The 17,252-nt window shown below is 44.3% G+C and overlaps 1 protein-coding gene and 1 pseudogene across 1 annotated transcript in view; one reads left to right on the plus strand and one right to left on the minus strand.

Annotated features, from left to right (window-relative positions):
• Window positions 1-17,252, plus strand: part of LOC140185000 (uncharacterized) — a 435,439-nt gene that overhangs the window by 71,625 nt on the left and 346,562 nt on the right. The gene's annotated exons all lie outside the window — the stretch shown is intronic.
• On the minus strand, window positions 2,950-16,340 carry LOC140185227 (zinc-binding protein A33-like; annotated as a pseudogene).

Consider the following 17,252-nt stretch of genomic DNA (forward strand, 5'->3'; position numbering starts at 1 on the left):
GACATTTGGTTTTCAGTTTTAGATGGCTGGGTTCATATCACGCTGGGAACATGGGTGTATTGTTGGGTGTACTATACTCAGATGTAACCTTGAACACAGGGCGACGGTAGGAAACTTTGTCGCATGGTGTGAGCAGAATTATCTGCCGCTTAATGTGAAAAAGACTAAGGAGCTGGTGGTAGACCTGAGGAGAGCTAAGATACCGGTGACCCCTGTTTCCATCCAGGGGGTCAGTGTGGACATGGTGGAGGATTACAAATACCTGGGGATACGAATTGACAATAAACTGGACTGGTCAAAGAACACTGAGGCAGTCTACAAGAAGGGTCAGCGCCGTCTCTATTTCCTGAGGAGACTGAGGTCCTTTAACATCTGCCGGACGATGCTGAGGATGTTCTACAAGTCTGTGGTGGCCAGTGCGATCATGTTTGCTGTTGTGTGCTGGGGCAGCAGGCTGAGGGTAGCAGACACCAGCAGAATCAACAAACTCATTCGTAAGGCCAGTGATGTTGTGGGGATGGAACTGGACTCTCTCATGGTGGTGTCTGAAAAGAGGATGTTGTCCAAGTTGCATGCCCTCTTGGACAATGTCTCCCATCCACTACATAATGTACTGGGTGGGCACAGGTGTACATTCAACCAGAGACTCATTCCACCGAGATGCAACACAGAGCGTCATAGGAAGTCATTCCTGCCTGTGGCCATCAAACTTTACAACTCCTCCCCTGGAGGGTCAGACACCCTGAGCCAATAGGCTGGTCCTGGACTTACTTCATAATTTACTGGCATAATTTACATATTACTATTTAACTATTTATGGTTTTATTAATATTTATTATTTATGGTGCAACTGTAACGAAAACCAGTTTCCCCCCGGATCAATAAAGTATGACTATCACTATTGGATGATACAATATGTCCCACTGTAGCTTTCTCCTTAACCCCATTTTGTGTTTTTTTTTCAATGACTGTAGTTAATTTTAGGTTACACAAGTGGATTCTGTTCTGCCTGAGAGTCTGTTGGTTCATGAGTTTATTAATGACAGTTACTATCATACAGTAACCATTTTTACAGATGGATTGAAACATAATTTAACTGGGAATGTTAATGTGGCTGTTTTCTTTTTTCTGTGTGTCTGAATTGCAGGTAATGATAAAGAAATCACTTACCAGCCATTTATGAGTATAGGAAGCAGAATTCTTTGTCATCATTACAGTGGGTGGAGGAAATTGTTACTTACAAACTTGTAATTTGTTCAGAATCCTTTTCGGGTTTGATGGTTTTTGCAATATCTTCAGGTCAGACATTTTTTACAAGAATATTTAAGTAATTTTCCATATATACAAGATTCTGACCTTATTTTAAAAATGAACCCTTTAGTGAAAGGCTTTATTGGGAAAATTTATAATTTACTATTACAACAGGACAATTATCCTTTCCTTAACATCAAGCAAGATTGGGAAAGAGAGCTTAATATGACCTTGATATCAGAGGATTGGTTGTGAATTTTGTGCCAGTCATTATCAAATTCAATTTAAAATTGTACATCGTTATTATTTGACGAAGGAGAGATTGTCCAAAATTTTTCCTAATGTAAATAATCAGTGTGATAGATGCAAAACTGAGATAGCTACATTGACACATATGTTTTGGTCGTGTTCTGTATTGAAACAATTTTGGAAATCCATTTTTTCTATAATCTCTAAAGCTTTAAGAATCAATTTACAACCCAATAAATTGACAGTTTTGTTTGGTATAATTCCTCAACATATTCACGGTATTTCTATTTCTGACCAGTATGTAATTGCATTTGTCACATTATTGGCTAGAAGGGCTATTTTATTAAAATGGAATGATGCCTCTGCTCCCACTTTGATACAATGGTTCTTTCAGGTGATTTTATGTCTTAGTTTGGAAAAAATTAGAAGTGGAACTTTTGATCCTAAATTTGACTTTGAGAAAAGGTGTGGCTCTTTTGCCCGTTATTATCATTTGACTTGAGTTAATTAAGATGGTCCTTTTCTGATGCTTGGTTATATGAATTTGGTTGGTGGTTTGATGTCTTTTTTTTATGGAAGCTTGTATGGCGCATAGCTCCGGGTTTGTGCTCCAAATGGGTTTTTTTTCCCCTTTGTTTTTTAGTTATTAGGGATATTCTCTGTTTTAGTTAGTTGGGGTTCCTTTTTATTCCTTCTTGCCTTTTTCCATAAAAAAAGCTTTAATACTTTGTTTTTTGACTATTATTGTTTTTCTGTTTCGCCTGGTTGATAATTTAACTCTTACACTATATATGGCTATAGAAACATAGAAAATAGGTGCAGGAGTAGGCCATTCGGCCCTTCGAGCCTGCACCGTCATTTATTATGATCATGGCTGATCATCCAACTCAGATATGTTATCTTGATTATTTTGATGTATTTTTCTCTTGTTGATTTTCAATAATAATTAATAAAAAGATTTAAAAAGCAAGAAAAGGGTTTGATGAGCCTTAAAACAGGTCATTCTAGCAGTAGGTCAGATTGACTGTTGGGACCTCGTCAAGCAGTATTTCATATACAAATTTGGTTTATATGTCTGCACCTTATGCCCTGCACGTCGCACTGGTGAGGGAAATGATTCGGTTGACTGTTTAGCAACACAACCTGTTAAAAGTTCAACTGTGGATATAGACTTTCCATTTAGCAAATCTTAGCTTAGGGGTTGGTAGTGTTAAGAGTTAGGGACTTATGGCAAGACTTGTAGGATACAGGACAGGCACCTTCACAGAATACATAAACCAGTTGGGTTTATGGAAGAAGGGCTAAAAATAAGAATGGAAGAAATGATATTGACACGACTTAGAAATGCCCACACGATGTTTAATTATGCCTTGTATCTAACCGGAAAACGTCATTCTGTGTCGTGTACATTTTATCATTATGAAACTGGTAAACACATACTATTTCAGTGTGAAGCAGATATGGCTGAAAAAAATCAAATGCAGTCTTCAGTACAATCTTTGGTGGGGTTGGTTGTTTTCAGATAAAAACTTTATTAAGTTAAGGGACTGGCTTTAAATTAAATCACAGTATTGAACCGGCAAAGGCCGATAATAACGGTAGCGTCACAATTATATCAGGGACATCAATATGCAAAGGGTTGGGAAAATCAGGTTGTTGTTAGGTGACGATAGGGCATTTGTTGAATGCCTATGAGACGGCTTTGTAAAGCAGCTTGTGTTTGGGCCTACTTGTGGGAAAGACCATCTAAGATTGGGTGTTGTGTAATAACCCTGATCATCTCCAGGAGCTGAAAGTAAAGGAACCCGTCAGAGACAGTGATCGTAATATAATTGAATTCATACTGCATTTTCATAGGGAGAAGCCGAAGTCACATGTATCAGTCTCACAATGGAATAAAGAGAATTACAGAGGCATGAGAGAGGAATTTGCCCAGGTGAATTGGAGGAGGATACTGTGGGGACGATGGCTGAACAGAGGTGGCTGACGTATCTGGGAATAGATTACAAGGCGCAGGACAGACATGTCCGACTGAAGAATTTCTCAGATGGCAGCGGTGGGAATCCATGGCTGACAAGGGAAGTTAAGGACTGCGTGTTACCTAAGGAAATGGCATATAAGGGAGCAAAGGTGAGTGGGATGTTGGATTATTGGGATGCTCTTAAAATCCAGCAAAAGGCAACAAAAAAAAAAGCCATAAGAATGTTAAAGATGAAATATGAAGCAAACTAGCCAATAACATAAAGCAGTATACTAAAAGTTCATTTTCAGTTACATGAAGAGTGAAAGGGAGATGAGAGTTGATATTGGATTGGAAAATGATGCTGGTGAGGTAGTGATGGGGGACAAAGAAATGACAGATGAACTTAATGAACACTTTGTATCAATCTTCACTGTCTTTTCCTGTCAGCACCGCCCCACTTGTCCCGTTTAACCTGGCACAGTGCAGGTGGACTTTAGGACCCGGGGGAGCTCAGGACCCGCCGCCCGCGGCTGCTGCTGAATCCGCGGTGTTTCTGTTCTGTTGTCGGATGCGGTGAACGAGTTAAAATTAACGGATCGATAATTCTCATCTCGTGTTTATTTCACTCTCCGCACATTTATATTTACAGGGACTTTACTCCTGACGCCGGTCCCGGGACCCGACCCGTTTACAGACCCGGAGCGGAACCGGAGCAGATTTTCAGCCACTGGTTTTCATCCCCAGTCATGAAGAGAGGATAAAGTTTCCCCGTGAATTTATTCCCAGTGAAGGTGTGGAGATGGGACTTGGTCTCCGCGTTGTAAAATGAAACTGTCCCGGACTGGTAACTGAGATAAACTCCCACCCTCCCGGGGATGGGACCGGCAGGGAGACGGGACTCGGGGGAGAGGAACACGTCACAATCCCGATGTAACACGTCATCAACCCGCGCGATGACCCAGAATCCGGTCTCCGGACTCAGTCTGACCCGTCTCTTCCTCTCCACAGACTCTGCGGCGACTCCCAGACAGCAGCCCCGATTCCCCGTCACCTCCACCTCCCAGTAATGTCTCCCCGATGTGAATCCCTCCGATCCCAGCACACATTCCCAGATTGTGAATCTCTTCCCGGTGTTAGGGAGATTCCTCTGGGTCCCGGTGAGTCTCACACTCTTCCGATCCTCAGAGACCTCGAGCCGCGGATGCGCCGTTTCCACATCCAGGGTGACAGAGACTGGGGGGATGAGCAGAGAATTAGAGAGTCCCCGGAGATCGGGGGGAGACTCGGACAGCGCTGCCCCGGGGATCGGGGGGAGACTCGGTCAGCGCGGCCCCGGGGACCGGTGGAAAGGCCGCTCGGCCTCAGGCGCGGTCGGATGGCCGACACGGACCTTTCCCGAGGTTTGACCCAACGAAAGCGGATGGACAACTAATGTCTCCCCAAGGGTTTCCGCTGGACGGAGAGCAGAGATTTCCCGATCGAACAGACACAAAATGCTGGAGGAACCGAGCGGGTCAGGCAGGAGGTGTGGAGAGAGATGGACAGACTACATTTCAGGTGGACATCTTCCCTCAAGAATGGAAATACATTGGGGAGATAAACAGCAGAAACTAGAGCGGGATAGGGATGGATTAAGATGGGCAGGGGGTGGGTGACTGGATTATCAGGAGGTCACAGAGTTTCTTCGGCCCAACTTGTTCGTGCCGACCAGCTTGCTTTAATGAGCAAGTTCCATTTGTCCATTATTCCTTTCACCTTTCTTATCCACGTACCTGCCAAGATCTATTTTAAAACATTCTCTCTGTACCCATCTCTACAGTTGATCAAGGGTCCGCTGTAAACAGAGATAACCCTCTTCCCCTTCCACTTTATCTTTCCCGTTACTGATTATTCACCTGGAACCTACCAGCCTTCTCCTTCCCACCCGCCCCCCACCTTCTTTATCAGGCCTCTGCCGCTTCCCTCTACATCCTGACGAAAGGTTTCGGCCCGAAACGGCAACCGATCTTTTCCACGGATGCTGCCCGACCTGCTGAGTTCCTCCAGTATGTTGTGACTGTTGCTTTAACCCTCTTCCCTGTCCACTGTACCATGAATTTTAGTGTCACCCATAAACCTACTAACTATGTCACCTACATTATCATCCAAATCATTAATATGATTGACAAACAACCGCGGCCCCAGCACCGACCTCTGCAAATCACAGGCCTCCAGTCCTCTGTGTTTAAGAGACACTTGGACAGACAGCTCAACAGGCAAGGCACAGAAGGAGACTGACCTAATGCTGGCCAATGCGATGAATGTAGATGGGTAAATAGGTCAGCACAGAGGTGATGGGTCAAAGGGCACATTTCAATGCTGTACGGCGATGGCTCTGTGAACTGAATAGATAAGAACCCCCAAACCCCTTCCCCCGACGGGTGCTGAGAATTCCAAACAGACAGTGACCCCTGACCCTTGACTCCTCAGACAGGGAAACATCCTGGCTGCATCCTTGCTGCCAGTTGACTCCTGAAAGAATGTTGTGTTTCCCTGGGATCTCCTCTCATTCTTCTGAACAGGGATCAGAGAACATAGAACAGTACAGCACAGGAACAGGCCCTTCATTCAATGTTAACATTCATTTGCGAGTGGGGAGTGTGAAGGTTCGAGACAGTAAAGGGAGTGATAACAGGAACCAGTAGGGGAGAGATGAATGGCAGATTGAACCAGAGCCAGGTGAGGGAGGGATGCAAAGCCTGTGGGTGAACTGTGTGCGTAGACGTAACGAGTAGCTGGAGGGGGACAAAGATGCAGATGAGGATCCATTTGTCCCCTTTCCCACAACCCCATCACCCGCAGCCCCTCATTAGGACAGGGGAAGTATTTGCAGGGACCCTTAAACAACACGGGTTCTGATGCAGGGTTTCATCCCAAACTGTCAACTCCAGTCTTTGTTGTTCTGCAATTATCACTGCTTGTGTCCCCTTCCAATCCACTTTGCCCAGCAACTCCCTCAAGCCTCTGCAACTAACTTTACTCCTCTCTGACTCATCTCCCTTTCCATCTCATGATACATCTGACTTTATCTCCCTGTCAAACTCTGGCGTGAATTCTATCATTTTATGATCACTGCTTCCTAACAATTCTTTTACCTTAAGCTCCCAAATCATATCTGGTTCATTATAAAAATCCCACTCCAGAATTGCCTTTCTCCCATCGGGCTCAACCACAATCTGTTCTAAAAAGCCATCTTGGGGGCATTCTACAAATTTCCTCTCCTGGAATGCAGCACAACATGATTTTCCCAATCTACATGCTGTTGAATCCCCCCATTCCGACCTTCACTGTGCCCTTTTTCCATCTCCTGGTGTGATTTGTATCCCATTTCGACCCTGGCTACTATCTAGAGGTCTGTATATAATTACCATCAGGGTCTTTTTACCCTTGCAGTTGTTTAACTCCACCCACAATGACTCAACATCTTCCAATCCTATGTCACCTCTCTCTAAGGATTTCATTTCATTTTTTACAACAGAGCCTCCCCAGCCCCTCTGCCTACCTGCCTGTCCTTTGAACACAAGGTGTATCCTTGGATGTTGGGCTTCAACCAGCATCTCCTTTCAGCCACAACTCAGTGACGCCAACAACGTTATACCTGCCAATCTCTACCTGTGCTACAACATCATCAACCTTATTCCGTATGCTGGAGCATTCAAATATAACACCCTCAGTCCTGTATTCATCAGCCTATTCGACACTGTCCACAGGAACTTAAGCAAGGTCTTTGATGTCGATTACAGACCACACTGGGGGTATTCTCTGCATTTCCGTTTCCCCGAATATGAGGAAAAATAGAAACATAGAAAACTTACAGCACAATACAGGCCCTTCGGCCCACAACGCTGTGCTGAACATGTCCCTACCTTAGAACTACCTAGGCTTTACCCATGGCCCTCTATTTTCCTAAGCTCCATGTAGCCATTCAGGAGTCTCTCAAAAGACCCTGTCGTTTCCGGCTGCACCACCACTGCCGGCAGCCCATTCCGCGCACTCACCACTCTCTGCGTGAAAAAAACTTGGACAGGTACATAGATAGGAAATGGTTAGAGGGATATGGGCAAACACACACAAACGGGACATGCTCAGGAAGACATCTTAGTCTTGCAGATGGATGAAGTGGGCCGTTGGTTAAACATCTGTCAAACCCCTCCTAGACCATCATCCTGAGCAATCTCACCCCGGAGTCTGTCTGTGAACTGTTGATGTGACGTCACATCAGAGGGCAGCTCAATGCCTCAGAAAGACTGGGTAAGGAGCACAGATTTCATTCCTAAATGGGAATTTGTGCCTGTCTCTTTGACCGTGTGTCACACTCTGATATTATGTGTGAATGTGTTGATTGTGCTAAATATCAGTGTGTTTGTGTGTACACATTGAGGGAGAGTGTGCACATTGAAATATTTGTATGTCACTGTGTGTCATCACATGTCTGGTGTTGCTGACAATGTGTGACATGTGTGAGTTGTTTAAATAAGTAAATTACCGTGTCTGAAGAGAATAGTTTCCAGGTTACTGAGGGAAATAACAACGTACATTGCTGAGACTCTGACTACAATCTGCCAATTCCTCTTGTGTATGTGTGTGGGGGAGTTTTGCCAGGCCGGTTATGCTGTGTGTGCTTCTCCCGAAATGAAATCTTGAAAAATGTCAATGCTGGTTGGTGTGTCTGGGCTCATTCTCACAATGCTTCAATGTAGTGGTTTGATAACCATAAGACCATAAGATATAGGAGCAGAATTAGGCCATTTGGCCCATCGAGTCTGCTCCACCATTCAATCATGGCTGATCCTGTTTCTCTCCTCCTCAACCCCACTCCCCGGCCATCTCCCCACAACGTTTGATACTGTGTTCAAACTCTGTTTCTAAATAGACACGCCTTTATCGTGAGGCTGTGCCCTCTTGTCCTAGACTCCCCCACCATGGGAAACATCCTTTCCACATCTTCTCTGTCTTGGCCTTTCAACATTCAAAAGGTTAAAATGAGATTCCCCCCTCATCTTTCTAAATTCCAGTGAGTACAGGCACTGAGCTATCAAATATTCCTCATATGATAACCCTTTCATTCCCGGAACCATCCTTGTGAACCTTTGCTGAACACTCAACTATACCAGCACATCTTTTCTTAGATGAGGAGCCCAAAACTGTTCACAATACTCAGGGTGAGGCCTCACCAGTGCCTTATAAACCCTCAGCATCACATCCCTGCTCTTGTATTCTAAACCCCATGAACTGAAACAATGGATTTACCTTTCCCACAAATGACTCTACCTGCAAGTTAACCTTCAGGGTGTTCTGCAGAAGAACCCCCAGGTCCATTTCCATCTCAGATTTTTGGATTTTCTCCCCATTTAAAATAATCTGCATATTATGTCTACTACCAAAGTACATGACCATGAATTTTCCAGCATTGTATATCCTACCAACCAGCCAATGCTCTGACCATACCAATAACATTTCTGTAATACCGTGGGCTCTTAACTTGGTAAGCAGCCTCATGTGTTCAACCTTGTCAAAGGCCTTCTGAAAGTCCAAATATACAACATGCACTACAACCCCTTTATCTACCCTACGTGTAATCTCCTCAAAGAATTCCAACAGGTTTGCCAGGCAAAATATTCCCTAAAGGAAGCCATGCTGACTTTTCCTATCTTGTCCAGTGTCACCTAGTATTCCATAACCTCATACTTAACAATTGACACTAATGTCTTCCCAACCACAGAGGTGAGGCTAACTGGTCTATAATTTCCTTTCTGTTGCGTTCCTCCTTACTTATAGAGTTGAGTGACATTTACAGTTTTCCAGTCCTCTAGCACCATACCAGAGCCCAATGATTTTTGAAAGATCATTTCAAATGCCTCCACAATGTATACCGTTACCTCTTTCAGAACACTAGGGTGCAGTTCATCTGTTCTGAGTGACTTATGAACCTTTTTGAGCACCTTCTCCCCTGTAACAGTAACTGCACTCACTTCTCTTCCCTCGCACTCTTCAACATCTGGCACAGTGCTACTGTCTTGCACAGTGAAGACTGATGCAAAATACTCATTTAGTTCATCTGCCATCTCTTTGTTCCCCGTTATTATATCTTCGACCTTATTTTCTAGTGGTCCTATAGCCACTCTCATCTCTATTTTATTTTTTACAATACTTGAAAAACAATATGATATTGTTTGCTCACTTGTTTTACAAAGACAGGTGTGTAAAAAGGGCCCGGAGGATCATTGGAGACCCGAGTCACCCCAACCACAAACTGTGCTGGTTGCTACCGTCTGGGGAATGTACCCTAGCATAAAAACCCCAGCAGAGTCCAGGGACAATTTCTTCCACCAGGCCATCAGCCTGCTTACCTCATGCTGAGGTAACTGTATTTCTACGTTATATTGACAAGCATGTTATACATGTAGTTTATCAGGAAGAGAAGAAGAAGAAAACCCTTAACTCCGAGTGGAGTCATCGGGATGCTGTCATGATGGCGTTTTTTAAGCCGACTTTCTTATTCTTACGAGGCCGCGTTGCTAGCTCGACGCTCAACCCAGCACGGATACTGTAAATGGCACATTGAGACGGAGACATAACGTAAAGAATTTTACTGCTCGTTCATATGAAGAATGCAAGTAACAGTCAGTTCAATTCAATTTAATATTTCATTTTTCTCCTCTCAATCATTCTTTCAGTTCCTCTCTGTAGGTATTTAAAAGCTTCCCAATTCTCTGGCTCCTATTAATTTTTACTTTGTTGTGTGCCCACTCTTTTGCATTTACATTAGCTTGTCTTCACTTGTCAGCCATTTTGCCATTTGAGTATTTATTGATTTTTGGAATACGTCTATCCTTCACCTTCCTCATTTTGCCAGAAACTGACACCATTTCTGACAAATATACTTTGGCCAACTCCTTTCTCAGACCACTGTATTTATTTTATCCTCTGATTACTACAACGTCAAACATTACTTTCTGCTGATCAAATTTCAGGTTGAACTCAGTCATCTTGTGAGCATTCTGTCCTAAGGGTTCTTTTACCTAATCACCTCTGGTTCAATACATAACACCCAATCCAGTAGAGCTGTTCCCCGAGTAGGCTCAATGACAAACTGCTCGATAAAACATCACACAGCATTCAACAAATTCACTCTCTTGAGATCCATTACCAACCGGATTTTCCCAATTGTCCTGCAAGTTGAAATCTCCCATGACTATTATAATATTGTCCTTTTCATCAGCCTTTTCTATTTCCAGTTGTAATCGGTGGTCCACATCCAGCTACTGTTGGGATCCTGTATGTGACTGTCATCAGTGTCATTTTTACTTTTGCTGTTCCTTCACTCAATCCACAAGGATTCAATATCTTCCAATCCTATGTCACATCTTTCTACCAATTTACCAGGAGAGCCATGTCACCCCATCACCCTCCCTTCCTATACCACCGATACATTGTGTAACCTTGGACATTCAGCTCCCAACTACAACCATCCTTCAGCCACGATTCAGTGATGGCTACAACACCATACCTGACAATCTGTAATAGTGCAACAAGATCATTCACCTTATTTCTCATACTCCATGCATTGAGATATAACACTTTGTGTAGTGTATCTGCTACCCATTTTATTCTGCATCCCTGATGCACTGATACTCACCCTGCTGGCTGCAATTTTGTCCTTGTACCTGTCCGCCCTATCTGACAGTCTGACTGCATGATATCTTTGCATTTTTACTATCAGTCCTGTCGCTTCACTCGTTCCCAACCCTACCCCCTACAACCAAATTACAGACGATTCTCACTTCAAATTGGAACTTAATTAAACAAGGAGAAATGAATCTTTGTAAGTTTTACCTCGATTAACGGCATCAAGTGTTTCTCTCAGCACTGTGTTTAACAAATAGGGGTGATGGAATTTTTCAAACGGTTGGGCCTCATCTGTCACTGACAATTCCTGGACATCGTCATTAATCCTGTAAATATTAAACTACTTGTTATAAACTGCTAGTTTGAACTATACCGATTTTCAATAAAGAGTATGTCCTACCTCCTGTTCCGACGAGCTTCCTCCTGAAATAAATCAAACATAAATCTGATTAGACTTGGACTTACGGCCCACATCATGAATTTCATCCAAGTCATGACAAGGTGTTGAAAATTCCCACTCCCACAGTAACTCACAAACACAACCAATACAGAACCACTGGTTAAATTACAGGGAAAGTTCCTGAATGTCAAACCATTATTAAGAGGATGAAACTTACAGAGAAGACAGGACAGGTTGTGTATTTTCATCTGGATAGACATTAGGGTGATAAGATGTAGGAATTTAAGATCAATGATGGATTTAATTGTGTGCAGGGGTGAGGGATGTACCTCTATTTATGGGAAGGATTGTGGAAGATGAAGTTCAGATGGATTTTAATAAATCCCAGAAGAAATTTAGTGAAGAGGAACTCGCTGCCATTGGAGTGGTTGAAGCGGAACAGCAGAGATTGAATGTAATGGGAAAACTGTATTGTATCATTTCTTAATGCATGCATTACTAAATGAAAATGAAAGAGGACTACGTGTCTTCATAATCTAAAAAAAAACTGGATAAACACGTGAGGGACCATGGAGTTCAGGGCACTGTTGCTGGGTGTGAGAAGAGAATTCTGAAACAGGGAAATTGTTAGAGGATGATGGACCGAATGGCCTGTTTATGACAGAGACCGGATGAGATGTACCCCCGGCCACTGTGGGCGGGTGAGGGAGAAGATTGCTGAGCCTCTGGCGATGATCTTTGCATCATCAATGGGGACGGCAGATGTTCCAGAGGATTGGAGGGTTGCAGATGTTGTTCCCTTATTCAAGAAAGGTAGTAGAGATAGCCCAGAAAATTATAGACCAGTGAGTCAACTTCAGTGGTTGGTAATTTGATGGAGAAGATCCTGAGAGGCAGGATTTGTCAAAGGCAGGTCGTGCCTTACGACCCTGATTGAATTTTTTGAGGATGTGACAAAACATATTGATGAAGGTAGAACAGTAGATGTAGTGTAAATGGATTTCAGCAAGGGATCCAATGGGACATTGATTTGTGCAACCAGAATTGGCTTGCCCACAGAAGGCAAAGAGTGGTTGTAGACACGTCATATTCTGCATGGAGGTCGGTGACCAGTGGTGTGCCTCAGAAATCTGTTCTGTGACCCCTTCTCTTTGTGATTTTTATAAATGACCTAGATGAGGAAATGGAGGGTTGGGTTAGTAAATTTGCTGATGACACAAAGGTTCGGGGTGTTGTGGATAGTGTGGAGGTCTGTCAGAGTTTACAGCGTGACAGCGATAGGATGCAAATCTGGACTGAGAAGTGGCAGTTTGGAGTTCAAACCCGATAATGGTGAAATATGATGGCAGACTTTGGTATTAATGGTAAAACTCTTGGCAGTGTGGAGGATCAGAGGGATCCTGGGGTCCAAGTCCATAGGACACTCAAATCTGCTACACAAGTTGACACTGTGGTTAAGAAGGGATTCGGTGCATTGACCTTCATCAACCACGGGACTGAGTTTAGGAGCCGAGAGGTAATCTCACAGCTATGTAAGAGCCTGTTCAGACCCCACGTGGAGTGCTGTGCTCAGTTCTGGTCGCCTCACGACTGGAAGGATGTGGAAACCATAGAAGGGGTGCAGAGGAGATTTACAAAGATGTTGCCTGGATTGGGGAGCATGCCTTATGAGAATAGGTTGAGTGAACTCGGCCTTTTCTCCTTGGAGCGATGGAGGATGAGAGGTAACCTGATAGAGCTGTATAAGATGATGAGAGGCCTTGATCGGAGTCAGAGGCTTTTTTTCCCAGGGCTGAAATGGCTAGCACAAGAGGACACAGTTTTAAGGTGCTTGGAAGTATGTACAGAGGAGATGTCAGGGGTAATATTTTTACGTAGAGAGTGCTGAATGTGTGGAATGGGCTGCCGACAGCGGTACTGGATGCCAGTACGATGGGGTCTTGTAAGAGACTCCTGCATAGGCACATGGAGCTCAGAAAGATAGAGGGCTATGGGTAAACCTAGGTAATTCCTAAAGTAAGGACATGTTGGACTGAAGGGCCTGTATTGTGCTGTAGGTTTTCAATGTTTATATTTCTACGTTTCTAATGTGAAACTTATGTGAAAAGATAAAGAAACAGTGAAAGTTTCCCTAACCTGATGGAAACCAGATATAGAGGATAAGTCTGATGTGTGGGTCACATTCTATGTTTTCACGGATTGACAGAGAGACCCTTACACCCACCACACCAAACACACTCACAGCCTGTGACTGGAACTGGGTGCTAATGGGAGATTTAGAGGATATTTAACGTGATAAGTAAGGACACAATCAGCAGCTCTGTGTTATGATCAGAATAAATTATTTCAGAGAAGTTTGCATTCTGTGCTGGATGTACAGAAGTCGTGGAAGTCCAGTTTTGGGACAACAACAACCCTGAATAGATGCATCAATTGTCCAGTGAAAAACAGTTTACTGCCATTTATTAATGCTGTGTGTAGGAGCGACACATCTGTCTTCTGTCTTTGATAGCCCTGTCTGCATTGTTTTCTGTGGTATGTGATTGTTATAGTAACTAGTCACGTGTGTGGGGACCTGGTAATAGTGAAGGGCATAAGTTACGTATTTGTGCTTTGTTCTGGGCAGTTTTGAGCTGAGGACGGAAGATATCTTGTTGTTTGTTGACCGCTTCGTTGCTGATTAATTTACGATTAATTACACTGAAGTTTCATTGCCTCATGATCGTATCTTGCAGATAAAGGGTCGAATACCTGTCTTCGACATTTTGGAACGTCGTTATTGGAGCGACTGGAGGGCTCGTCATACAATCATAACAATCTGTGTGACGTCACCAGCAGCAGCAATTGGTTTGTTAGAATTGGCCGCTGTGCTGTGTTTATTTCAAATATACCTCTGTTCATTTAGTGCCCTTTGACAGAAACAAATTGAAATAAAATCCCTCACCTTGAGAAAAATCACACTGTCTTTTTGATCCATCTGTTTCTTTAACGTAGAGATTTCCTCCTGAATAAGCCTTATATGCTTCTGAATCTTACGAAGATTTTTCTCCATTGGATTGAGAATCCTCTTCTCTTCTTCCTTGAGATCCCTGAGTAAACTCTGCTCTTTCTCAGTGATAATCTGGCGCAGTTCAGCAAACTGGGATGTGACGTGGGACTGAAGGCTGTGAGACTGTTCCTGTCGAATGAAAGGTGAAGATGAATTTACTGTATTGCTATGTGTATTTCCTTATGGCATTAAGGAGACCATTCGGTCCATTAATGTCCATGCTAACTCTGAAACATTCCCATCAACCCCATTCACTTAGGTTTTTCTGAAACCAATTCTCCCCATTGACCAATTAACTCCCCCCCGATTCACATACACCCTCCCCCACCTTCACAGGGTTAATTGTATTTAACCATTCATGCAGTATGTCCATGGAATGTGTCTGAAACTGTCGTGGTCACAGGGAGAACATGCAAACTCCACACAGACAGCACCAGAGGTCAGGATCGAACCCAGGTCACTGGAGCTGCGATACTCTGCTATTCTGCATTAAAGGGAGCAAAACTTTACAGTAATATCAGAAATTCCGCTCAGGAAGCCTCACCCGAACTCCGGAAATCTTCTCTTTCTGTTGCTGCTCCTTTTCCTGGAAGTCTGATTTCTTTTTTGTGAGAGAGTGTAAGGAAGATTTTAGCTGATCCTGGAAGTCAGAGAGAGAGAAGGAAAAAGGAAAAAAAAATGGATCAAAAAGAAATAGGCGATCAAACCCGATCATCACACACAAAATGCCGGAGGAACTCAGTGAGTCAGGCAGCATCTACCAGGGGAAATAAACAGTCGACGTTTCGGGATGTGACCCTTCATTAGGACTGGCAGGAATGGGGCAGAAGCCAGAATAAAACGGTTGGGGATGAGAACCAGCTGACAGGCGACGGGTGAGACAACGTGAGGGGGAACGTGGGGGAGGTGATGAAGTGAGAAGCTGAGAGGGGACAGGTGGAAGAGGAAAGGAACTGGAGAAGAAGGAATCTAATACGAGAGGACAATCGACCATGGAAGAAACTGGAGGAACTGGGGCTGTTTGGGGTCCCGAATGGTGACGAGCGAGGAGGTTAGGAGTCAGGTGTAGCACTTGTCCCGCTTCCAGGTGTCAGGGCCAGGAGGGAGATCAGTGGGGAGGAGCGAGTGGACAAGGGCGATACAGTCCGGGGAGCGATTCCTACAGAGAGCGGAGAGTTGTCGGGTGTGGGATGGGCTGTGGGACGGATAGATGGTAGAATCCCGTTGGAGATGGCGAAAGTTGCAGAGAATGATGTGTTGGTTACGGAGGCTCGTGTGATGGCATGTAGGAGAAAGGAAATGCGTTAAGTATTAAATTAACGTTAGTTTTTACCATGTAGATTTTAACAGCTTCTTTAATCGGCTTGAAGCGGTGCTCTCTGTGTTCTTCCGCAACTGCGCAGATCACACAGATCAGTGTCTTGTCCGTTTCACAAAACAGCTTCAGTTCTTCCTCATGTTCCTCGCACTGAAGTTTACTTTCCTTCCCTTTCCGATTTAGGTTTAGATTTCGAGCTTTTTCAGCCAGATTTGCTAAGGCCCGATTGGCCCTGAGGGTGCGGTCAGCAAACACCTCTCGACATTCCGGGCAGGAGTTTCTCTCCTCCCTTTCCCAACACCGTGTGATACAAGAATGACAGAAGTTGTGTCCACACTCCAGTATAACCGGATCGGTGAAGAAATCCAGACAGATGGGACAAATTACCTCCTCGGTCCAACTCTCGGCCGGTGCTTTCGAAGCCATGTTAACTCCCGGCACTTCCTGATTCAGAACGCTTTCACTTTCGGGGAGCTGCCGATCCCCCTGCAGTACCGCGATTGTCCACTACACGCGCTGCAGACTCATGGGTGAACATGGTTTTGCTGGATGTGTTCAGTGGAAATTCTGGCCATTTCTATGTTTAGTGTGGATCAAAAACACATTAAACAGGCAACAGATAAGAAAACGTGGCCATGGACTGTCTAAGCCCGGCTACGAGCGGAGAAGGGTTGGCTATATGGATAGCAACCCCATCTCGTAAAAACCTCGTGCGACAAAAATGTCAGCTAAATCTCCAAAGGCCCCATCGCTGCGATCCGGAGGACCTTCACCTGGAAGGCGATTGACGTCCTGTGATCATCCTCGGATCGAGGATGAGGAGTAATTTCCCCACCCACAGTGCGGTGAATATTTGGAGTATTCTCCACAAGTTTTCTAAATTAAAAGGGCTGCTGCTGGCAGCCTGTGCCCCAGTGGGCGTGATGGGCTGAAAAAGAAGCTGAACAGAAATTAAGCCGGAGAGAAGAGCCTGGTTCAGTCTGAGGCAGGGCTCAGGGGGGAGTTCTAAAGACATGAGAGACTGCAGATGCTGGAATCTCTGGTGAGAAACATGATACTGGAGGAACTGAGCGGGTCAGGCAGGATCTATGGAGAGAAATGTACAATCGACTTTCCGGGTCGAGATCCTTCACCTGGGCTGTCTCAGCCCGAAATATCGATTGCCCATTTCCCTCCACAGATGCTGCCTGACCCGTTGAGTTCCTCCAGCAGCTCGTTTTTTCTAAATCTTTCTCCAGGTCTAAAGAGAGTCAGAGTGGAGTGTAAAACGGTGGATTTGTGAACAGTGACAATAACTATTAAATTAGTTCATGCCAGGAGAGTGGGGATGTGGAGAGAATATTGTGCTGTGCAG

The sequence above is a fragment of the Mobula birostris genome, chromosome 20 (assembly GCF_030028105.1).
Source record: "Mobula birostris isolate sMobBir1 chromosome 20, sMobBir1.hap1, whole genome shotgun sequence".
Taxonomy (NCBI): Eukaryota; Metazoa; Chordata; class Chondrichthyes; order Myliobatiformes; family Myliobatidae; genus Mobula; species Mobula birostris.